We start from the raw sequence: 25,116 nt of genomic DNA on the forward strand, positions 1-25,116 counted from the left end.
CACTAAGCATAATGGTTTCCAGTTGCATCTGTTTTGTTGTGAAAGACAGGATTTCATTTTTCTGTGGCTGAGTAGTATTTCATAGTGTAGATGTACCACATTTTATTTATCTGGTCATCAGTTTATGGACATCTGGGTTGATTCCATGTCTTAGCTATTGTGAATGGAGCTGCAGTAAACATGGGGGTGGGAGTTAAAAATAACGTTCATATGCTGATTTCATTTGTTTGGATAAGTTCCCAGGAGTGGGATGGCTGGGTCATAATGTAGACCTATTTTCAGATTTCTGAGAAATCTCCATACTGTCTTCTATAATGGTTGTACTAGTTTACACTCCAACCCATAGTGTATTAAGATATCTTCTTCCCCACATCCTCACCAGCATTTAAGTATTTTTAAAACTTTGGTGTGATAGCCATTCCAACTGGGGTGAGGTGAAACCTCATCATTTTTTTTATTTGCATTTCCCTGATGGCTAGCTATCCTGAGCATTTTTTCATGCGTCTGTTGGCCATTTGCATTTTATCCTTTGAAAACTGCTTGTTCATTTCCTTGTCCACTTTTTTAACTGGATTGTTTATTTTGTTGTTGAATTTCTTGAGCTCTTTATAAATTCTGGATATTAAGTCTTTATTAGTTGCATAGTTTGCAAATATTTTCTCCCTTTCTGTTGGTTCCTTCTCATTTTATTCAGTGTTTCCTTTGCAGTGCAGAAGCTTCTTAGCTTTATGTAATCCAATTTGTCTATTACGTTTATTGCCATGTTTCTGGGGTCTTTTCCAAGAAGCCTTTGTGTATGCCAACGTATTGCAGAGTTTCCATGATGTTTTCCTCTAGTAATTAGATGGAATCAAGTCATAGATTTATAGCTTTGATCCATTGTGAGTTGATTTTTGTATAAAGTGTAAGGTGGGGGTCCTGTTTCATACTTCTGCATGAAGAGATCCAATTTTCCCAACACCATTTGTTGAAGAGTTGTCCTTTTTCCAGGCATTGGGTTCAGTTAATTTATCAAAGATTAGTTGTTTTTACATACATGTAGTAGTCTCTGGGGTTTCTATTCTGTTCCATTTTGTACACATCTATTTTTGTGCCAGTAGCAGGCTGTTTTGATTACAACTGCCCTGTAGTATGTCTTTAAATCTGGTATTGTGATGTCTCTTGCTTTGTTTTTGTTGTATAACATTGCTTTAGCTATTCAGGGTCTCTTGTGTTTCCGTAAGAGTGTAGCATAAGAGTTTTAGTTTAGTTTTTTTCTAGATCTGAGAAGAATATCTTTGGTATTTTGATTAGGATTGCATTGAATCTGCACAGTGCTTTGGGTAGTATGTATATTTTGATGATGCTTACTCTTCCAATCCACAGATATGGAAGATTTTCACACGCTTGTGTTTTTTTCTATTTCTTTCTTTAATGTTTGTAATTTTCATTGTAGAGATCTTTCACATCTTTGGTTAAATTTATTCCAAGATATTTAATTTTTTTGTAGCTACTAGTGGGACTGATCTTACAGATCAATGGGACTGATATTACAAATTCTTTTACAGCCATGGTACTGTTTTTTTTTTTTTGTATACAGAGGTTATTAATTTTTGCGTTGATTTTATGTTCTGCAACTTTACCAAACTCTTATGAGTTCCAATAATCTCTTGGTAGAATATTCTGGTTTCCCAATAAAAAGGATTGTATCATCTGCAAACAGGGATACTTTGACTTCTTTCTTTCTAGTTCATATCTGTTTGATTTATTTTTCTTGCCTATTAGCTCTAAAACTTCCAGAACTATATGGAATAGCAATGGTGGAAGTGTGCATCTCTTTGGCTCTAGATCATAGTAGAAATGAGTCCAACTTTTCTGCATTCAATATGATGCTGGTTGTGGGTTTGTCATATATTGTGTTGATTGTGTTGAGGAATGTTCCTTCTATATCCACCTTGCTTAAGGTTCTTATCCTGAAAGGATGGTGTATTTTACTAAATGGAGGAGATTTATTTAAAAAGGATAAATAAAAGAATTGATAAAGACAGGGATATTGACTGGAGAATCTTGTGAGGTCATAGATCACTTGAGAGTCATTTTCTTACATATTAAAGACAACAATTGAGTCCCTGTGGCATTGATAACACTGTTTTGTCAACACAATTTCCTTTTGTATGTTTTCTATGAGCAATTTTAGAGCAAGAATTATGCTATACTCATGGTCCAGCATTTAGGGTGGGCATGATCTAGAGTAGGGATTAAGGAGAATTTCCTTAAATGGGTGAGTGGACATCCTGCTTGTTTCTCTTCAGTGTCAGATGTGAACCAAAAGGTTCATATGTGATTAATCTTTCTTTGCATATCACCTCATAAACAGTGAGTGCTCAGAAAGTGAAATTCTCCGTGAAGGCTTGAACAGGAACATCTGTACACACACATTCATACAGACACTCATAGACCCTTGTGCCACGGTCTTTAATCTATGGAAGCTCTTGGTCTAGTGGAGGTGGCAGAAATACAAGCAAACAATTGCAGCCTTCTATGATACATAATAGGATATTATGTGCAAAATACAGTGGATACAGAAGATGAGAGTAGCATGAGTAAGTGAGTGGAGAGCCAGGGAGGCAGTATGGGAAGTTATAGGCATGAAAAAAGGTGCCTCATAGATGATTGCATAGTTGGGAGTGGGAGGAGGACATTCCTGGCCAAGGCATAGGGGTGAGAGGAGGGTGTGTTACAAAAAGGGCAGGTAGTACCGTGTGTGTTACCAAGATATCATCTACTCATTCCCAGCCCCCAGCTCTTGAAGAGCTGGTTCCACTTGGTGAGAACTACCCACTCTTTGATGATACAAGTGTGTGAAATTACTCTGTATTCCCTTCTGTCCACTGTCAGCCCTCCATATCTGCTGGCACAGTTCCCTCACAGTCAACCCAAATGCAGAGTCTAGGCTTGGCACTGTAAAGATTCCACTCAACTTAAGAATTTCACGGGGATAACAACTTAATTAAAGATTTAGAGGCCCTGAAGAGGTGAGTCCCACTGAGTGTGGTCCAGCATTGCCCATTTCTCCCTCTTTCTGTCTTTCTAGAATATCAATCTCTTCCTTCTTTTAATATGCAACTGTTCATTATTATAATTTGAAATACACATCTATTTCACCCATATATCTATGTCTCTAAAGTTTTTCCATTCACATTTCCCCCCAAATCATGGAGTTACCCCACTAATTCCAGAGGTTTATATTAATATAAACTCAAAAAATAATTTGTGAGTTAGAAGACAGTAGGCAAAGGATGCATCTGAAAAGGTTGAAGGAAGCCATGCTGTCAGTGGGCCATCAAGCTGAAAGGAAGAAAGAAAAGCAACTTGCAAGAAACTGACCAAGATAAAGATGTTGGTCCTGATCTTATTCAGAGAGTCTGCAATGATTCAAAGATTCTTTCTAAACACAAATTAAAAAAAAGGGCAAAGAAGAGCAGAAAAATCAGAAAATTCCAATCCATTGAGGCCAAAATAATCAGACCTACAACAGTCCCTGGTCTTCTCGCTCCAAAGACAACAGGATCCCTGGTTTTGAAAATGCTGATTCAAGAACTAGATCATAGCAGTCCTTAGAAATTGCAACCAACTTCTGTCCCAGCATTGGGGTCATCCATAAGAGTATGTGAAATAGTGCCTAGCAGGAATTACTACCCTCTTAGCATTAAGCCTTGAGCCAGGCAGGAACAGGAACACAATTTCCATAGTCAGATATTCCTGGTAGGGAATTTTGTTCAAGAAAGTCATCTAAATCTAGATTTTCTTTTAGGCCAATTATGATTTCTTCCATTCAGATTTCATGAGATTTTGGGAAAGGCATTTATCCAATGCTGAAAATAGTTTTTTATCCCAAGAATAAAAATTATAGCCTTTATTTTAATGAGGTTTTTATTACTATACATTTTATTGAAGTATGGCATGCACTCAAGGATTATAATTGTACAGATCCATGAATTACAATAAAACAAACACACCCAGTTAACAATCATACAAATAAAGAAATATCAATCTATTGGTGCCTTGACAAGACTATCCTTGTCAAAGTGAGTGTTCTGTTGGTTTTGTGTCACAACTCATTTTACAAATAAAAACAAGAGCTTCAGATGGGAGTGGAGTACTGGCTTATCTCAGATCTAAAAGCAAACTAGAGGAGGAACATGGGCTCAAGGCTCCTCTTTCCTGTTCTGATGGCCTCACACTCCTGGGAATGTCTTAGCTGCCTACAGAGCAAGATAAACCTGTTCTCCTTGATGACTCTTTTTTTCTAGGACTCTGAAATCACTTATCTCCTATCCCCATAAACTCAGGCTCTGAGGAGCTGTATGAAGACACCACTTAAAATCTTACTCAAATCATCACTTTCCTCTTTTGGGGGCAATTTGGTATATTTCAGACAGATGGTTAAATACTTGTTATGTGACTTAATGAAGAGACACTGATTTGTATCACAGATGATTTTTATTCTCCCACTTCCATTTCAATTATGAGACTGGGAAATTTGACCCATGGCCTGTGAAACGACCTTTTATATTTCTAAAGGAGTTATCAAATGGATGCTGAGAGACCTCTAGGGACCACTAACTGTGCCATATGAGCACCAGTAGCACAAACTGGAGAAATTCAGATGAGGAGAAAGAAAATGTAGATGACACTGATCACTCTCTTTCAATGTCTAAGGCTTTCCAAGAGGAAAAGAACACATTCATTCCATTTGGCTTAGAAAGTATAAGGATTAATAGATTTATTGTTTCTGGTGATCAAATTACCAAAACAACAAAAATCCACCTTGCTGTAGGCCATTAATACCTTAACATATAGAAATCTGCTTTTAGGTCCCAGTATATATTTCTCACCTAAATTCTATAATTGAATCCAGTTGATTCTTTCTATACTTTATCCTTTTTGACTTCTTTGATACAGTTGATTGTTTTAGTATTTTTCATGAAATTCTAGGCTTCTTCTGTTCTTTAGAACTTTAGATCCCCAGTTGCTTTCTTTCTACTTCTTTGTGCACAGCTTATAGTTTCTTTCTTGGAGGTCAATTTCTCACAAACTGATGTTTCTCAAGTATACTCTAGATGTTTTCATTGTCTAATCATGCTCTATACTGTGACTCTCACACCTGTATGTTCAGTTAGATATCTCTTCCAAGCTACAAATCTATCTATAAAATTCTCAACTAGATATGTATCCTAATGAACCAAGTCATCATATCCAAAGATGAACTTATAATTTTCTTATGTCCTCATAAACTCATTCCTCCTTATTCCAATTTCAGTGGATGAAGTCACAACTAGTAAATTTCCCAGGCTTACCTTGCTTACCTTACCAAACACTTGGTCATGTAGTTTTTAATTTTTTAATTCCTTAATATCTACTTAATTATCTACTCTGTTCCTTTGATTCATTTCCTGAAGTTCATTATGAAAGTTCTCTAACTGTTGTCCCACAAATCTTATGCTCTCTAATTTGGCAAAACACACAGGAGGAAGACAAATCCTCCAAAAATACAAATCATATCCTGTTGGTACCTATTTGACCTTCATTGAACCTGTTGAATTCAATGACTGCATCCTGCGAAATCCCCGAACTCCTAGGCGACATAATAATTGGCAATACCTCCAAGATATGAACCCCACTAAACCTATAGGGGCTCTATTTTGTTAAGTCTCTCCCTCTCTCTTTTCTTCTACCATGTGCTCTGCCCCACATTACTGATAATCTATATTTTAGCCATATAATTATTCCTACAAGTTCACCAAACTCCTCATTTCCTTTACCCTTGCCATTCTTGTCTCAGCTTAGACAACAGCTAGAGGCTTCGCTGATCAATCTCTTCTCCTAAGATAGGTACCTCTTCACTGTTTTTCCTCATCTCCATTGAGTATTTACCATATTGCAAACAGCTTGCCTTAACTTTCATGTTCTCCCCAGTAGTACATGAGATTCTTTAGGATAGGGATGAAGTTTGGCTCACTTTGATATCCTTAGCACAAGCTAACAAAGTGTTCACTATTCAGTAGCTGAACAAAGGAATCAGTAATAAATGTCTTCACCAGGTAGAATGCTCATGACATACAATGAAAAGAGGATTCTGCTCAGAGACTCTCTTCCCAGGGCTGAAGGGATCAGACCTGACAAGAGAATGTAGGAAATATTATCTTCTGGATCCAACTCCAGATTTACCATTTCTCAGAATCTTAAACATGATGGTAATTTAGAAAAGCAAAGTTCCTCTGCTCTCCAGGCACCATGATCTTCTCCAAGCCAGTTCTTGAGTCATTACCTGTGACTGGGCTCCCCAGGAGGTGATTGTGAGCTTGCCGAGGGAAGGAATCATGACTTCTTCTACCCTTATTAGATGCCCACAGAATGCATCATCTTTGTGTATCATAGTGCACGCAATTGTGGCAGATATCGCAGTAGACATTGCACCACTAGTGGCCAACAGAATAAGGAAGTACTTCCTTGCCTGAAGCCTCTCTGAGAGGGAAGCCATGACAACCACAGCCTTTGCTGAGAGCAGGGCTAGGGATGCAGGAAATGGAGGGAGGAGATGCTTATTCTGAAAGCAATGGGCGATATTTTGAAGTGGTATCTGAAAAGAGTGGGACAAGACCAGAAAGAGGAGCCTAAGCCTAAAAAATAGCCACTGGTGACCTGTCTTATTGGACATTATAATTGAAGGACAATCTGTGTTTTAATAGTGAACTATACATTAAGCTTCTAAAATGCTGAATACTAATAAAGACATGCAATCAGACAGAATAATTAGAAATAAAAATAATTCTAAAGTTACTTTGAGTACTTTTCACTCCACCAAGGAAAGGATGTTAACACCTGGAGTCCAGCATGTTCTACAAGATGCCAGGAAAAGTTAAGTGGATCTAGAAAACTCCACCCAGAGAGAAGGAAAGCAAGAGCTAGAGCAATAGTGATAGCTCTCATTAAAATAATGATGTTCAGGGCAGAAGTATGGACAGACGAAAGTCATTCCATTTTAAGATTTATTCAGATTTATGCTAAGATTATTTTTTTAGAGTTGATGGCTCAGGATGTTTAAGAAATAAAACTAAAAATTTTCACATTTTCTTGCTGAAGCCTGTTAGATAAGAGACACAAATGACCTTCTGTTTTTCTATATTTCAATAAGAAAACAAAACAATTAAAATATGGCTGTGCAAGAAAATACAGTTATGTATGTATAGATGTGCATAAATATGACCAGAAAATCAGAAAATAGGGTTAGATGTGCATTTATGTGTGAGCTGCTGGAACTACTGTTAGTGTCATGAGCGATACTAGCCAGCGCAGACAGGAAACATCCTGAGAAAATCAAAATGCCCCTCCAAGCTTTTCCAATTTCCTTGCTCTTCTGAATATGTACGTGAAGGCTAGTTTATGAGGGAGGTTTGATGTTTGGTTTTGATCAGCCTTTTTATATATGTATGTCTTCATCTATTAAAATGTTTTATGGATATCTGTCATATTATATGATTTTTTGGTGAAGATCAAGTGAAAATAGTTGATAGTGCTTTATAAATAGTAAGGCGTCTTGGGGCTGGTACTGTGGTGCAGCAGGTTAAAGCCCTGGCCTGAAGTGCTGGCATCCCATATGGGCACCGTTTCCTAGTCCTGGCTGCTTCTCTTCCGGTCCAGCTCTCTGCTATGGCCTGGGAAAGCAGTGGAAGATGGCCCAAGTCCTTAGGCTCCTGCACCCGCATGGGAGACGTGGAAGAAGCTCCTGGTTCCTGGCTTTGGATCAGCACAGCTCCAGCTGTTGTGGCCAGTTGGGGAGTGAACCAGCAGATAGAAGACCTCTCTCTCTCTCTCTCTGTCTCTACCTCTCTCTGTAACTCTTTCAAATAAATAATATAAATCTTAAAAAAAATCAGTGAGGCATCTTGATCATCCATGTTTGAAGAGCTATTTGTGTGACTTTCACAGAAGTAGGAGGCACTAATGTAATCTAAGCAAAGAATGTTGGCGGTGCCTCCAGGATGCCAAGGGGAAAGAGGTTTCCTAATGCTTTTATGGAAGATTCATTCCTGTCATGATGAAGTCAAGGCTATTGGCAAGATGTGGGGGTTGATTGGAGGAGATGCAATGTCTTTAGACCAGGGATACATCAAATGTTCCCAGAGGGCCTTTGTTTCACCTGGGCCAGGGGACAAGATACATACTGCAGTCCACAAGGCCCAAACTTGATGCTGTCTGTGTGGCCTGTGTGCATGCTCACTGTATTGATTCCTGCCCCCACAGAGTGTCCATCCCTTCAGAACATGAAAGCAAAGAACATCTGTACCTAGAGAATCTGTCCTCTTTATGAACATAAAAACGTTCCCATTCACTCTTCTTGTGGGTATACAGGTAAGTCCACAGCACTCTTACTTGGCAGCATTTCTGAATCTAAGAACTTCATTGTGACACTGGATGGTATTGAAAGAGATCACTGAATTGTTTGACACGTCACCATAATATCCCTGTTATCAGTGAGGGAAGCTTTATCTTCCCATTTTAATGAAACAGGTTAATCTGTAATACTTAGTATTACATCTACTTAATATTCATTACTTACTCAATTATATTCCACTTAAAGCAGGTGATATCAGGCTCCAAATGCCATGAGTGTTTGTGAATCTTTGTACTTCTTCTGCCAAAGCCCAACTAGTCAGATAAGCTAATTAGAAAATTCTGTAAATAGTAGCTAAAGCCAGCTACCCTATTGGGGGTTACTGCATATAGAATCTTCAGTTCAGGAGGGACCTGGCATGTGCTAGTTCAACACCCATGTTGTACAGGTATCTCAAGGATTATTGCCCTAGTTTACTAAATATTACCTAATTATAGATGCAGGTGAGCTTCCCTTCTGTTCTCAAACCACAACAACCAACACAGAAGATGGGTGTAACCCCAAAGGATGTGGGGACTGTTCTCCAACAGCAGGCAAGAAATTTATTCTGCAGCAGGAGATACCTGCTGGTATATCTAAACCAATTATGTTCTAACACTGTGTACCTAGAGCTAGAGCCCTCAGGTGGACTGCTCAGTCCCCAGGAAGCCCCCACACTCTTTAGATGTCAGTCACAAACCCCAGGTTATTATCTGTCTTTATGACTAACCAGTATACATTGGAGCTCACACAACCACTCTGTTGCGTTCCATTAATTTGCTCAAATGTCTCATAGAGCTCAAGAAAATATTTCTGTTTACTGGTTTATTATGAAGGTGGGCATGGGGCAGAAGCCCTTCTGAAACAGAGGTCTGGTGATCACTAATGTGCTCTATGACAAGCTAAGACAGAAAAGCGGGGAACATTGGAATATATTTTTCTTTTTTATGGTCCACCTTGAGGAAGAGGAATTCTAGCTTCTATGGTTGGCTGTGGTGAGAAAAAGATACCAGTGAAAAGAGAGAAGAAGGTGAGAAAGAGGGAGGAAGTGGGAGAGAGAGAGAGAGAGGGAGAAAGAGAGAGAGAGGAAGAGAGGGAAAGTGAGAGGAAGAAAGATTGAGAGAGAAACCTTGCTTTCTGAGGCCCGTTTTGGGGTTCTAAAGTGCTTAACCATTATTCTAGTCATTTTGTAAATAACAAGGAGAAACGAGCCAGGAATCATAGATGAAAAACCAACATATATAATAACACAGTAGGTCTCATGATAAAGAAAGTGGGGTAAACCAGCAAATATTACAAGCAGCATTGATGTATTTGAGCACTGCAAAGAGAGGTATCATTTGCAATAAGTGTTGTCTACTTTCAACTCATCATCTTCCAGTAGCAAATCCAAATGCACCTTTTATGCCTATGTCTTTTTAAAAAATGCAATAATATCTTATTAATAATTAATTTACAATGGCAAAAACCTGAACATTAGACATAGTTTATGTAGGATATAATTTAGCCTTTAAAACTAATATTGTACAAATATAATAGAAATCCATCCATCATACTTTTTTTTATTAAGTTACAAAGTGGGATATAACAAATGGCACGATCTTAGGTTTTATAAAAACATAGTTATGTATAAAAAGGGATTTATAAGGAATTTCACTATTGTGTTAAAATTGATCTTCAATGGGTAGTAGCATAGTATATTTTTTCTCAGATATATTTTATAATTTTCCACAATGGGAATGAGAATATCTAATGAGAAAAAGTATTTCCATCAAAATATTTGAAAGTTCAAAAGCATCTATATTTTTACTGAATCTCTGTACTTCTCCTGCCAAAGCCTAAGTGATAAGATAAGCTAATTAGAAAATATCACATTTTCATCATCTACTTCTCTTTCCTGAGTACCCACCATTAAGGGGAATAAAATCATCTCATACAGAAAACATACCAGGCCGGCGCCGCGGCTCACTAGGCTAATCCTCCGCCTAGCGGCGCCGGCACACCGGGTTCTAGTCCCGGTCGGGGCGCCGGATTCTGTCCCGGTTGCCCCTCTTCCAGGCCAGCCCTCTGCTGTGGCCAGGGAGTGCAGTGGAGGATGGCCCAGGTGCTTGGGCCCTGCACTCCATGGGAGACCAGGAAAAGCACCTGGCTCCTGGCTCCTGCCATCGGATCAGCGCGCTGCGCCGGCCGCAGCGCGCCGGCCGCGGCGGCCATTGGAGGGTGAACCAACGGCAAAGGAAGACCTTTCTCTCTGTCTCTCTCTCTCACTGTCCACTCTGCCTGTCAAAATAAAAAATAAAAAAAAAAAAAAATAGAAAACATACCAAAGTTTGAGCTTCCGAAAATTTCCAAAAATTAAAGTCAGAAAAAGTTTAAAATTAATAAAGACTATTTCCTGTGTGAAAATAGTTGTGTTATTAGGCAATGTTTTTATCTGCTCGCTGATATGCAAAGGCTACATTTAGGAAATAAATCAAAAGACATATGGAGAGATGGAGACAGTGTCTGTTGGGCATAGCTTATATCAGAAGTCATGAAACTGTGATGCAGGCCAAGAAGTTACAACCCTGTTATGTAAATTATATGAGGAAAGCGAGAGTGGAGGATGTTTGCTTAGATAAGTTCAAGGCACTTCCAGTGAACAGATCCTCTGAGAACAAAGCCCTTAGTTACAGATGGACTGGACAGAGGGAGTTGGCAAGAGTTACAGTCCTCACAGCAAAGGTCATACTTAGCAAGTGGTGTGGAGGAGGAGAGGAAGAAGTGTGAGTGACCAGTTTTAAAAAGAAGCCTTGGAGAGAGGGTATTAAAGGGGACAGTCTAGAGAAAAGAGTCCACACTGAGCTGATCTAGACCTTGGGCCTCAACCATAAGTAAGATTGGTCTGAAACAATCAAGTGAAGTAATTTCTTTCCTCCTGTATTACCCCAGAGGTGAAGAAATAATAGCATAACCCAGCTGTCTCTGAGAAAAGGTCAAAAGAAAATGGCCAAGAGAAATCCATGGCTCAGCATATCCTAGATATTCCTCATGCCTGCTAACGCTTCAGCAACTCCCTGGTATCAGTGCTGCTCCCTGAGAGGTGTGTTTACTCTTAAAGAGATTTCTTACATAGTATTGAACAAGGTTTTTCTTCATCTCTTGTTCAATTTCTACGACTTTTGTAAAACTTCAGTTCTTGTTTGTCTTCCGCTGTTGAGACAACATCCTATTTGAGAACTCAGCCAAACAGCAGGAATGGCCAAGGCAGACACTGCGCTTCCTTCAGTGGAGCCTGAATGATGCCTTTATTTTGGTTTAACACAACTTTGTGGTTGATGGGTCAAGATCATTCACCTACCACTCAAGCACACAGATGTTTGGAGAATTAATTAAGTCAACCCTTTCACAAGATAATGGACAAGGGGCAGTACAGATATGAATTGATTCATTTCATGTAATCAATATCTTTATCAGGAAGTAGACTGCATAGCGATGAAAGCCCTGGAGTCAGACAGACCTGGGCTTGAATCCAGACTCTTCAATTTACCAGCTGCTTCTTATTCTCAGTTCTCTGAAACATGAAGTAGATGCAGCATGTATCTTACAGACAGTGTAAGAATTAGAAGAGCTAATGCCCTATCAAAATATCTAAAATATAGTAGGCAAAGCATTGCTTTTAAAAGTTTGAGAAATGACTCAAGGAGTCTAATGGTTGGCTAAATACATATGAGAGAAACATAAGCAATGGGGGATGGAGTAAATGACATGTAGCCATGTGAAAAGACCTAAAAAGATGGTGGGGAAAGGCCTAAAAGCAAGAATCAGGAATTCTGGGTTCATCTGTAAGTCATTTCTTCCTTTTTGGGGAATCTTTTTTTTTTTTTTCTATAGGTACTAAGAAGGTATTGAGCTAGTTGGCTCCTAAGTTTCCATCCCACTCTGCTAGCCTCAGACTCTATGGGCCGAGTGAGGAGCCTCCATTCTTTTTTTTTTTTTTTGACAGGCAGAGTGGACAGTGAGAGAGAGAGACAGAGAGAAAGGTCTTCCTTTGCCGTTGGTTCACCCTCCAATGGCCGCTGATCCGAAGGCAGGAGCCAGGTACTTATCCTGGTCTCCCATGGGGTGCAGGACCCAAGTGCCCTGCACCCCATGGGAGACCAGGAGAAGCACCTGGCTCCTGCCATCGGATCTGCGCGTTGGGCCGGCCGCAGCGGCCATTGGAGGGTGAACCAACGGAAAAAGGAAGACCTTTCTCTCTGTCTCTCTCTCTCACTGTCCACTCTGCCTGTCAAAAAAATATATTTTTTTAAGAAAATTAAATGTTGGTTAAAAAAAATCACATAATAGCAGCAAGTGAAGAGTGGGATCCTAAGCTACATATACCCTATGTTTTATTTGCAAAACCTGAAGTCTATGCAAAAAGCAAAAAAATACTAGAAATTAACATATTGAACTGTTAAAGGGGGCTTAACTCTGGGAGAAGAGGGTAGTAAAAGATGTTATAGAATAATCCGGTAGACAGATATTTATTGATATGAAAAGATTTTATTATAAAATAAAATGTAAATTATAAAATATTATATAAAAATGTCCCACCCACACTTTGGAAGCACATGCACTCCAATGTTAAAGATGATTAACTTTGCATTACCAGCTTGTGAACGATTTTACACTTTTGTTTTTAAGATTCATTTATTTATTTGAAAGTCAGAATTACAGAGAGAGGAGGAGAGACACAGAAAGAAATCTTCCATCCATTGCTTCACTCCCCAGATGTTCACAATAGCCTGGGCTAGGCCCAGCTGAAGCCAGGAGCCAGGAGTTTTGTCTGGATCTCCCACATGGATGCAGGAGCACAAGCACTTAGACCATCCTCCACTGCTTTCCCAGGTGCATTAGCAGGGAGTTGGATTGTAAGTGGATCAGCTGAGACTCAAACTGGTACCCATGTGGGATGCTGGTACTCAGCCAGTGGCTTTACCTGCTATATCAAAGCACAGGCTGATTTTTATGCTTTTCTAAAATGTCTAGTGCTCTTTACATTGAGTAACATTGTCCTTATGATTAAAGGAAAGAATATTATAAACAGAATCTCGAAGTAAATCAAGTGTATAAAAACACGGTTGTCAGGATATATGTACAAAAGGACTTGATTGGAATAGCAGAATAAAATTCTGGCACCCTTGAAGGTAGTAGGTAAACAGGTAACAAGTAAGCAAGTAACCATAGGAGAAATCCTGTCAAAAGGTACTGGTGACCCAAGAAGCTGGGAGGGGCTACATCCAGGTCAGAGACTGCTGTATGTGTGGGACAGAGAAATACACTTGCTTTGTGAAATCTGCCAAACGGGGACCATGGGCTGACTCAGTCCTGCTTCCTTACAGACTGTTTCCATAATCACCAAATCCCTCTAAGGGGCAAAGGAATCTCTTCAATAGATGGAACAATACGAACCCTGTAAGTGGCTTTTCCCTCAATTATCAGCTCCTCTAGGTAAGAAGCCATCCTTGGCTCAGCTTTGTCTCACTACCACTGCCAACATGGAGTGTTCAAATCCTAAAGACGCTTCATAAATATTTACGATGTGCACTGCATGTGGAATGGCACAGGAACAAGGGCAGAGGAACATGAAAGTAATCAGCCTCACTTGGTCAAACACGGGTCCTGTGTTCTTTATAACCATGGTGTGAAGAGGTGTCAGTAATTTGACCACGAGGATAATTGTGATGATAGGCAAAGAGATGCCACATCTATAGATACTAATATTTAGGGGTTGATGTTAATCATTATTTGGACCCATTTAATTGTTCTTATTATGTTGTAGATTGCACACAAAAGAAGGAAAACAAATTTTTTTATTTTATTTTTTATTTTTTGACAGGCAGAGTGGACAGTGAGAGAGACAGAGAGAAAGGTCTTCCTTTGCCGTTGGTTCACCCTCCAATGGCCACTGCGGCCGGTGCGCTGCGGCCGGCGCACCGCGCTGATCCGATGGCAGGAGCCAGGAGCTTATCCTGGTCTCCCATGGGGTGCAGGGCCCAAGCACTTGGGCCATCCTCCACTGCACTCCCTGGCCTCAGCAGAGAGCTGGCCTGGAAGAGGGGCAACCGGGACAGAATCCAGCGCCCCGACCGGGACTAGAACCTGGTGTGCCAGCGCCGCAAGGCGGAGGATTAGCCTAGTGAGCTGCGGCGCCGGCCAAGAAATCTTTATTAAAACCACTATACAGGGAAAATGAAAGTATATAATTATGATATATATATATATACACATATATATCCTTTAGGAATATTCTCTATTTATTTCTTCATAATCCGATTTCTCTACTTCAAAACTAGAGTTGTATTGTAGATGCTTTGCCAAATGTCTTTATACTTGACATGAAAAGGGACACTGATAGCAACAATGGCAGCTGTGCTCACTAAGCACTTACTTTGTGCCAGCTACTTGGCTTTACCTGCATTGATTATTTGAGACTCATCAGGGCCCTATGGTTCAGAGACTGTAATTGTATTCATTTTGTAAGATAGGAAACTGAAGCTCAGTTAAGGGACTTGCTGAGAGTCACACAGTAAGAGGTAAAGCTGTAAGTTGACCAATGGTCACTCTGCCCCTTAAACCCTGTTTCCCACAAATAATAGTAGTAGTAGCTACACTATTTAGTTAGTGAATAATTCCTTTCTTGAAAATTGTGACGAGAATAGATCTTATAGTTGCATAGCACACACACATAAAATAAGTAGTGAGGTAACAGATATGTTCATTAGCTTGATTGTAGTAATTATTTTACATTGTATACATATGTCAAACTATCGTATTTTACACTGAAATTATGTAGAATTTTTATTTATCAATTAGACCTCAACAAAGCCAGAAATAAGCAAATAAATAATTTCCTGCAGCACTGTATTCATGGGTTTTGTTGTACAAATAAAACTATCCATATTTGTTAAATTCATTCTCTATTGTTCGTTATTCATGTTGCTTCCTTTTGACTTGCTTTTTTTAAAAAAAGCTTTTATTTATGTATTTGAGAGGTAGAGTTACAGACAGTGAGAGAGAGAGAGACAGAGAGAAAGGTCTTCCTTCCCTTGGTTCACTCCCCAGTTGGCTGCTACGGCTGGTGCTGTGCCAATCCGAAGCCAGGAGCCAGGTGCTTCTTCCTGGTCTCCCATGTGGTGCAGGGCCCAAGCACTTGGGCCATCCTCCACTGCACTCCCTGGCCACAGCAGAGAGCTGGACTGGAAGAGGAGCAACCGGGACTAGAACCCGGCACCCACATGGGATGCCGGTGCCGCAGGCAGAGGATAAACCAAGTAAGCCATGGCGCCAGCCCCCAGTTTGTACTATTTTTTAAGTTGTGAGATTGAACGTTGGGGGATATATATTATGAGTTTCATATGTCTTCTTAATTGGTATGAGTTGTTCATAAATTAAGTGTACTAAAGAAAAAGCAAAATTCTATTATATCAGCAGATGTTAATGATTATAATGATACCAAGGAGGGTTATAGGCCTTGTGTAATGATGAAGTAATGAAGAGAAATTTTCAGAAGAGACACATCAATTATACAAGCTCATATGTCCCTATAAATAAAGAGCAAAACGAACCACACAAGTTGGCTTCCAAAGCTATAGATTAGACTTGCATAATTAATTAATTCTCCATAAAAGAATGTGTTGAACTTGGGTACTCCACTTTCTTTCCTGTGTGATACAAATTAACTTCCCCTGTGAAACTTAAGTGACATGAAAGAAATTCAAACACAATCTTGGGGAAATCTCTTTGGGCCAAGCTTTGTACTAGGGGAAAGAAAGAAGTAGAGAGTAGAAGGAAACCTGAATATATAATTTCAGTCCTTGAGGAGAGCATTGTCTATGAAAGAATCAGATCTGCTAATAATTATAAGTTGGCCAGGTAAAACACTAGATGGCAATCTACACAGAGTACAATAGAAGGATTCTTGAGGCCCCACAGAGAGTCACACTGAGCAGTCTGAACACCTATGAATTTAGTAATTTTTCCACAAGGCAAACCACTAGAGGACACCAAGGACCCAGTACAACTAGCTTTTGGAAGACCAAGGTTTTATTTCACTCTAGCAAGTTGCCTCTAGGTGCCACCAGTGATGGGACAGGACAGCCACCACTGTGGGAGTGACATACAAGGTGCAAAGCTTTCTAACCTGGTCAGGCATGGCTGAGTCAAAATCATACGCTTCAACTTACCCCTGCTTAGAAAGAGTAGCTAGGTCTCAATTAGGAGTCAGGTAACTTTGAGACCAGAAATGTCTCATTGGAGCTCCAGGAAAGAAAGAACCCTAACTGTGCATCACCTTCAAGTGGACAGAAACTATCACTCAACATAAGAGTATATCCGGGCTGGCACTGTGGCACAGTGGATTAAAGCCCTGGCCTGAGGCGCTGGCATCCCATATGGGTGCTGGTTCTAGTCCCGGCTGCTCCACTTCTGATCCAGCTTTCTGCTATGGCCTGGGTAAGCAGTGGAAAATGGCCCAACTCCTTGGGCCCTTGCACCCACGTGGGAGACCTGGAAGAAGCTCCTGGCTCCTGGCTTCGGATTGGCACAGTTCTGGCCATTGCGGCCATCTGGGATGTGAACCATCGGATGGAAGACCTCTCTCTCTGTCTCTACCTCTCTCTGTGTAATTCTTTCAAATAAATAAAATAAATCTAAAAAACAAAGAGTATTTCATAGGTGTAACTACACAGACACAAATTCACTGTAGGAAGAAACTGATGTCAGAATAAGTCCAGGAGCAAAGGCATGAGAGATTGAGTCCACAACTTTTAACATACATGTAATTCAATCTGTGTTTACCCTACTTGGAAGAGTCTTCCAAGTTTTTGTTGATGTACACACTGAGTTTAGTTCCTTTCTAGGGATCTAAACAGCTTGCATTTGTTGTAGAATCACTATCAGTTCAGGAGACCTGCGGAGAAAAGTGTGAGCTCCCTGTAACTTACGAAAGGTCCTTAGTTGCTTAGTGAACGTTTTATAGAAGATTCTAGAACCATAAGTGATCTCTTAAATTATCTAGGTAGAGTAAGGCAATGAAGAGAACCATAAACTCTATCAGTAGAAACCAGGATGAGTGAGGCTAATGACCTCATCCCCCTGAGTCTCATTTTTCTTACCCCCCCAAAATGTGAACTAACGCTTATTATGAGAACTACTTCACAGAACTGTAAGAGAAAGTAAAATGTTCTATTTATGTGTGTCAATCAAGTCACACTCTCTACAAAATCAGTTCTATCATCTTTCGCACCTTAAAAAAAAAAGTCTGTCTCTTTCCATTTCTATATTTTAGTACATTTTCTAGTATGGTTAGTACTGTTTTCTCTGATTCCCTTTAAAAATAAGCACCTTGAAAGAAACATCTACATGCACTATCTCCAATTCCTTTTCTCCTTGTCTGTCTTGAGCCTACTGCAAATGCATGGCTACATGTTCAGTCCTCAAACATCTTCTAAATCCAGCTCTTGGAACCACTGTCTCTTTGATGCATTCTCTCCTCGGTGGAAGTGTTCACTTGGCTCCTAGGGCACACCTTGTTCCCCTAGTGCTTGCCCACCACTCTGTTGCTTCTCCATCTCCTCTCCCAGCCTTAGTAGAAGCAGAGTAAAGCAGAAGGTAGAAGGAGTGGTAAGAATGGTCTGCATAGTGTAGACAATAAGGATTTGCATTGTTTATAGAAAAGTAAATGAAAAATTCTTCTCATTATTACCATTGACTGGGAATTGTAAATAATTTTAGTGCTGGCCTGACTGCAACCCACATTCTTTTTCCCTTTTGTGCACTATTGAATAGGCTCTCCTAACCTCCCTAACCCTAAAATGTTATAGCATCTCACTTAATTTCATTGTTATAAATGTCATGTATATATTGATGACTCCCATTTTAAAATCTTTAGCTAAGTTATCTTCCCTGAATTACAGATTCATATCTTAACACATTATTCAACATCTCAAAATTAACCTGTCTAAAAGTAAGCACCTGATATATCTTAACAGTCCCATTCCTGGAGATGGGTGTTATGGCACTGTAGGTTAAGCTGCCACTTTGGACACTTGCATCCCATATCACAGTACCTGGTTCAAGTCCTGGCTACTTTACTTCCAGTCACATTTCCAGTTAAAGGATTTGGAAGGTAGTGGATGATGGTGCCAGTATTTGGACCCCTGTCTCCCACTGAGGAGACCAGGATAGTGTTCCTACATCCTGGCTTTGGCTTGCCCAACCTTGGCTGTTGTGAACATCTGGGGAGAAAATCAGCAGAGGAAAGATCTCTCTCTCTCTCTCTCTCTTTCTCACTGCCTTTCAAATAAATAAATAATCTTTTAAAAAATTGTTTCTGGGGCCGATGTTGTGGGGTAGTGGGTTAAGCCATTTCCTGCAGAGCCCTCATCCCATATGGATATCTGTTAGAGTCCTGGCTGCGCCACTTCTCATCCAGCTCTCTGCTAATGCACCTGGGAAGGCAACAGAGGATAGCCCAAGTGCTTGTGCTCCTGCACCCACGCAGGAGACCTGGAATAAGTTCCTGGCTTCTGGCTTCAGCCTGGCTGAGCCCTGGCCACTGTGGCCATTTGGAGACAGAACCAGAAGATCAAGACCTCTCTCTGTGTGTCTCTCCCTCTCTCTCTCTCTCTCTGTAACTCCATCTTTCAAATATATAAAATAAATCTTTAAAAAATTTTCTAGGCTGGCACTGCAGCTCACTAGGCTATTCTTCCGCCTTGCGCTGCCGGCACACCGGGTTCTAGTCCCAGTCGGGGCGCCAGATTCTGTCCCAGTTGCCCCTCTTCCAGGCCAGCTCTCTGCTGTGGCCCGGGAGTGCAGTGGAGGATGGCCCAAGTGCTTGGGCCCTGCACCCCATGGGAGACCAGGAGAAGCACCTGGCTCCTGCCATCGGATCAGACTTCGAGTCCTGGCTGTTCTACTTCTGAACCAGCTCCCTGTTAATGAGCCTTGGAAAGTAACATAAGATGGCTCAAGTGCCTGGGCCCCTGCACCCACAAGGGAGACCAGGAAGAAGCTTGTGGCCCGCCCTGGCCATTGCGGCCATTTAGGTGCACAGGCCGCAGCGCACCGGCCACAATGGCCATTGGAGGGTGAACCAACGGCAAAGGAAGACCTTTCTCTCTGTCTCTCTTTCTCACTGTCCCCTCTGCCTGTCAAAAAAAATAAAAAATTAAAAAATTTTAAAAAAATTTTCTTTACAAAATATAGAACAGATATGTGATAAACTATACCTAATGAATGAACCATGAATAGATGTTTGAACAGATGCTCAATAAATGGTTTTTAATGGATAAATTTTATCAAATATTTCATCTTACTCTACATCAGATCACCTACCTACTTCCCATGAAGCACAGACCTTTGAAGACAGGTATAATTCTAAAGCAGTTCCACAAACAACTATGCTATAAAAATGAGAAAAAACATGATTATTTTGGGGGCTGATGCTGTGGCATAGCAGGTAAAGTTCCATCTGCGCTCTGCCATCCCATATGGGTGCCACTTCGAGTCCTGGCTGTTCTACTTCTGAACCAGCTCCCTGTTAATGAGCCTTGGAAAGTAATGCAAGATGGCTCAAGTGCCTGGGCTCCTGCACCCACATGGGAGACCAGGAAGAAGCTTGTGGCCTGCCCTGGCCATTGCGGCCATTTAGGGAGTGAACCAGCAGATAAGAGATCTCTCTTTCTGTCTCTCTCCAGCTCTCCCTCTCTCTCTGTAATTCTGACTTTCAAATAAATAAATGAATCTTATTTTTTAAAAAAGACAAATTGGTTATTTTCCAAATACCTTGGGCTTCAGGGTATTGCAAACCCTTCTCTGCTGACCAAGAGAGCCTTTTCAGGATGAGAACCTTCCTTCCAACTGACTAGGAATGCTGTGAACCTCAGTGGAGCACACACATATTTATGCTATTTTCCAGTAATGTTCATTATGGAAGAGTTCAGGACAGGTACATCCAAGGAACTTCTACAATTATTTCTTAGGGAGTAATTGCTTCCCAGACAAAAGCATGAACTTGATCAAATAAACAACGCTCCATACACCAGAAGTTCAGAAGAATTTATGCAACATCACTTTTCTAACTTTCAGATAACTCACAGAAATAGACAAGAGAGGGCAGAAGAAGAGAGAGAAAATCTTTATCATATGTTTAGAAATATTTCTTGCAAATTGCTTAATATATTTAAAAATATTTTACCCATCTTTTTAATTCCACTGTATAATTCCTCCTAGCCTCCCTCACTTAGAATCTGATGTTGTCCACTATATTTAGAAGTGCTGTATACTCCTTTTCTTTGTTTGTTTGTTTCCCTGCTAATTCTCCTGAAAGAGTTAAAGCAGTTGGAAGGTACACCTATATAGATGTTCTGCCTCTGCCAAATTATAGACTTAGATAGCCATAAGCTTGGGCTAACACTTGGTCAATAGCTGCAAGCCTCACCAGATTCACTAATCTGAAACCCTCAGTCAACACAGTATCCAGAATTGTATACAGACCCAGGCTTCCAGTCTTACTCCACTTCAGTCCCACTGTACCTAAATGCAACCACAGCGAATGTTGTCCAATCCCCAAGGACACTGCAGGCAGTCCTGACTTGTGGCTTTGAGTGAACTTCTCTCTCGCTGAAAACTCTTCTTGTCTCTAACTTTCCAAAGTCCAGGTCAAATGCCATTTTCTCTTCATCATCATAGTTGCTGTAAATATCTTTTTGTTCGGGAAAACAATAGCATTTATTATATTATGTCCTGAATTAGTTATTGGGGTACACACTTTCAAAAACTGGATGGTAAGCTCCACTGGGGAAGGTTCTCTGCTCTTCTTCCCTAGATTTCCAAGCTTCAGTCCACAAACACTGTAAATGATCAAGAACTGATTATTATATTATTGAATGAATAATAGAAAATTTATAACTGAATTAGTTTCTAGGATTTTAGCAAGTTGTCCTATATTATTTGGAAAGACAGAGCACTGTGTTGCCATCCATGTGCTGTCATTTATTTTAATTTCTTTTGTCTTTGATCGCTTGAGTAAAAGGCAAGTGTCAATTTTCCTTCCTATTCTCTTGTAGGCACCCAGAGATTATGTTGGAGCTGTGTCAGTTTGCTTAATACTTTAGCTTTTAAGTCACAGAGTCTTGATATCTAGCTCACAAAATATTGTTGGTAGGTGTCAGGGCAAATGGAAAGTTCTGTTGAAATCATCATATCTCCTTTTACCACTCATGCAAGTCTGGTCCAAGGAATTAACTTTACCTCCTCCCTGATGACATTGTTCTGTGGCATGGCCTAGTTATGTAGAACTAGGTTTCCCTGCAAAAAGAAGCATTTCAAGGAACCCTAACACCTCAGAGTTTATAAGAGATCAGTAGTGACAAACTTAAGTACCTGGTAGCCTAACTCAGGTACAAGATGGGGGCTGTGGAGGATTGGAGAATACTTGTTCCACCCACAGGAAGCAGATGCTACCCAGACCCACCCACTGTGTTATCCATGTGGGAATGTGGATCCATTATTACCAGATATCCTGATCTTCCTGAAAAACAAGATATTTAGATTTTTTACAAGAAATTTACTGGGTATTACTTGTAACAAGTTTAACACTGTAGCAATTTAAGAATTACATTTGCATGCTGGATGCACCTGTGGATTACTGATCTGCATCTCTGGATTAAATGAAATCTAAGGCTCAGCCATTAGATTCTACAATGTTGAATAAAAAAATCAACATGCATTACAAATGCTGACTTGAGTGACACCTTTTCAGGAGGATCCTAAAAGTTGCAAAATTCAGAATGGATGAAGAAAGTGAGGGCTCAAGCACATGTTGCCCATTGCTCCATCCAACACTGAAGCAGCACTCCTAAAATCTGACTGAAACAAATATTCCATAAGGACCAAGCCAATAAGCACAGAAGTTTCTTTAGCAAATTCCTCTGCTCTGTGGGGGAGGATGACATTTCCACCGAATGCTAAGGAAAGGTCAAAGTGCTCTGAAATATTTAATTGGAGGAAATCTTAAAGGACATCTGGGTACAGTGCACAAAATGACACAGCTAATGCTATCATTTTGGGATACCTGGTACCATTCATTACACAACACATAAGTGATCTGCATTGGACTCCCAACTCCAGTGATGCCTGGTTATGTGACCTTACACACCAATTCATCTTTCTGGGACACTGCTTCTCTATTTGGGAAAAGGTAATGAATTAAGTGATTTTTTTTCCAGGACTCATACAGCCATAAAGACACTAAGAATATACACAAGATTGCCAATGGTTAGATATCATTGCACCCCACTGCACTGTTGTGAGTCCACATGGAATAAATTGGTGCTGTCATAATGTTCACTTTTTCTTATTCTCTCTCTCTCTCTCTCTCTCTCTCTCTCTCTCTCTCTCTCACACACACACACACACCACAAAACAGAGGAAATATTTCCTTCTACAACTAAGAATTGCATAACCTTTTAAGCATGAAAGGGACAATAATAGCTAAAATTAGCATTTTAAAAAATAAACTACATAATCACTGAAGATGAGATTTTCTTGAACACATAGAACAATAAGGTAAGATGATAGCTGATGTAAGAGAAGAAATTGCAGGATTCAATTTGGAAGGATTTAGGGGTGCCCCCCCCCTTAGACTGAAAAGCTAGACTAGTCCCCCAGGGCCTTTGTGCTGTGTACCTCATAATGCTGCTGTTGACAATGGGAGAATGGCATTTAGCCCCAAGTTAAAACTTTCTCATTCAAAGATCCAAAGCAAGTTTCAGATTCCACAGGGTCTTCTCCCTCACATTTGCATGTCACTCCAAGGCCTCTTTATACACAGATTCTCATTTGTTTTCCAAAAACAGCACTATTTGATAGACCCTATGTGTCATTACAGACTGTCTCTCAGATGAATTAAAAAAATATCTCTTCTAACAGGAATAATCACCTTGTGTTGTCCATCTGGCAATTTAGGAGGGCCTTTCTTAATGTCTGTGTTTCGGATTATGGTATGACCTGCCTTGTGGGACAGCAGAGGAAGAAAAAGGAGGGATCTAATCTAATCTTGGCCTTAGTCTGCTGACCAACTTGAACAAATCACTTCCATTGAGTATGCGCCATTCACTAGGGGACTGAATGGTGAAAATTATACCTATCCTACCATACTTACAGGGCAGTTAAGATCAAAATCAGTACATATGTGAGCATGTCTAATGACGTTATAGGCAGAAAAATACCGCTCTACAAACCTCATCAACCCGGGGCAGTTAGGAAGAATCTTACATGGTGATGTAAGACGATGAGCCTACATCAACTGCAAGTCAGAGGTGGAAGCAATCAGAAATTCAGCCTAGAAAACAGGAGCAATCAGCCCGTAGAGACACCCCAGCTCTTTGCAGAACCAGTGACAAGCCTGCTGGTCTTACCTCACTAGACCTGTGGCACCCTAGGTTCTTGTTTCTCTTCCTTGGCAACAAGTGCCAGACTACAGCGGAGGTGTGGCTGGCTCCAATGAGGCTGGCAGGAGAGTGCCCTTGTGCTGTCACCCCACTCAGTCTGAATCTCTCCTCACCAGGTGGGCTGAGGCTTCTGCGCTCTGGTCAGAGGGGAGGACTGAGGATGTTTACAGGGTGGAACACAACCTGTCAGAGACAGGGAATTGGTTTGGTGGGCGGGGCCTCTCCCATTCTGCAATGACATAACTCTCCCTGCTGTCCTCCCTTGCAAGAAGCTCTGGATTTCTCTGCCAACTTCCTCTTTGATGAAAACTGACTGGAGAGAGCAGGAATGGCCTTCTGGCCATTCTCCCATGGCATCTGTATGCTTACAAATAGCTATAAGAAAGCTGAAGACTGAAGCCTACACTCCTGCTATTAATGCTTTCTATGATGATGTGACTTCTTGGATATTAGTGTTTGTAAGCATCACCACCACTTTTGCATCAGAAATACAGGAGACATGTAGAGTAGGATGCTCCAATGAGAACAAGAACACACAGACACAGGCTATCTGGTCAGTGTTCCTATTAAAGTACAGGACATTGTTTTCTATGCGGTTTTCCTCTCATTAGACTGAGACCCTTCAGGGTAAGGACCACATCTTCACCTACTCATTCTCAAACAATTCTCTGACTGTAGTGATAATTAATTCATATTGAATGGATAGTGATCAATTAATATCTCTAATGAATCTTGATCTATCACTTACTGGCTAGTTATCACTTAATGGCAAGTTAAAATTCTGCCTTTTTGAGCTTTTGTTTGTTTTTGTTGTGTTCTGTGAGTTATTTATTTCTTTATTTTGAATATCTGTAAATTGGAAACATAATTTCTCTTTCAAAGATGTAGATAAAACTTGAAAGGCCACATACAATAACCAACCTAGAAAAAAAATCCAACACAGCAATTGGGCTAAAAATGAAACAGAATCTTAATGAATACATTCTGACATCCAAATTAGTGTATTCTATGTAAAGAGTCAAAGTGAAATGAAATATGAACTGCATGAGCAGGTGAATTGCTGGAAGAAAAAAAATTTAAATACATATGATTAAAATTCAGGTTTCCATTCTAAATCCTATAAATCCATTCATTCATCCATTTATATTTATATTTATATTTATATTTATATTTATATTTATATTTATTTGGTGGCCAGAGAAACTGGCGTGCACTGAG

General features: G+C 40.2%; 1 protein-coding gene across 1 annotated transcript in view; it reads right to left on the reverse strand.

Annotated features, from left to right (window-relative positions):
• The window catches only part of TPRG1 (tumor protein p63 regulated 1), a 156,734-nt gene extending 132,664 nt beyond the window's left edge, over positions 1–24,070 (reverse strand). The window contains exon 1 of the mRNA XM_070072371.1: positions 23,866–24,070. The gene's annotated coding sequence lies outside the window, so the exon portion shown is untranslated. The remainder of the gene's footprint in view (positions 1–23,865) is intronic.
• Between the last annotated feature and the right edge of the window lie 1,046 nt (positions 24,071–25,116).

The sequence above is a fragment of the Oryctolagus cuniculus genome, chromosome 4 (assembly GCF_964237555.1).
Source record: "Oryctolagus cuniculus chromosome 4, mOryCun1.1, whole genome shotgun sequence".
Taxonomy (NCBI): Eukaryota; Metazoa; Chordata; class Mammalia; order Lagomorpha; family Leporidae; genus Oryctolagus; species Oryctolagus cuniculus.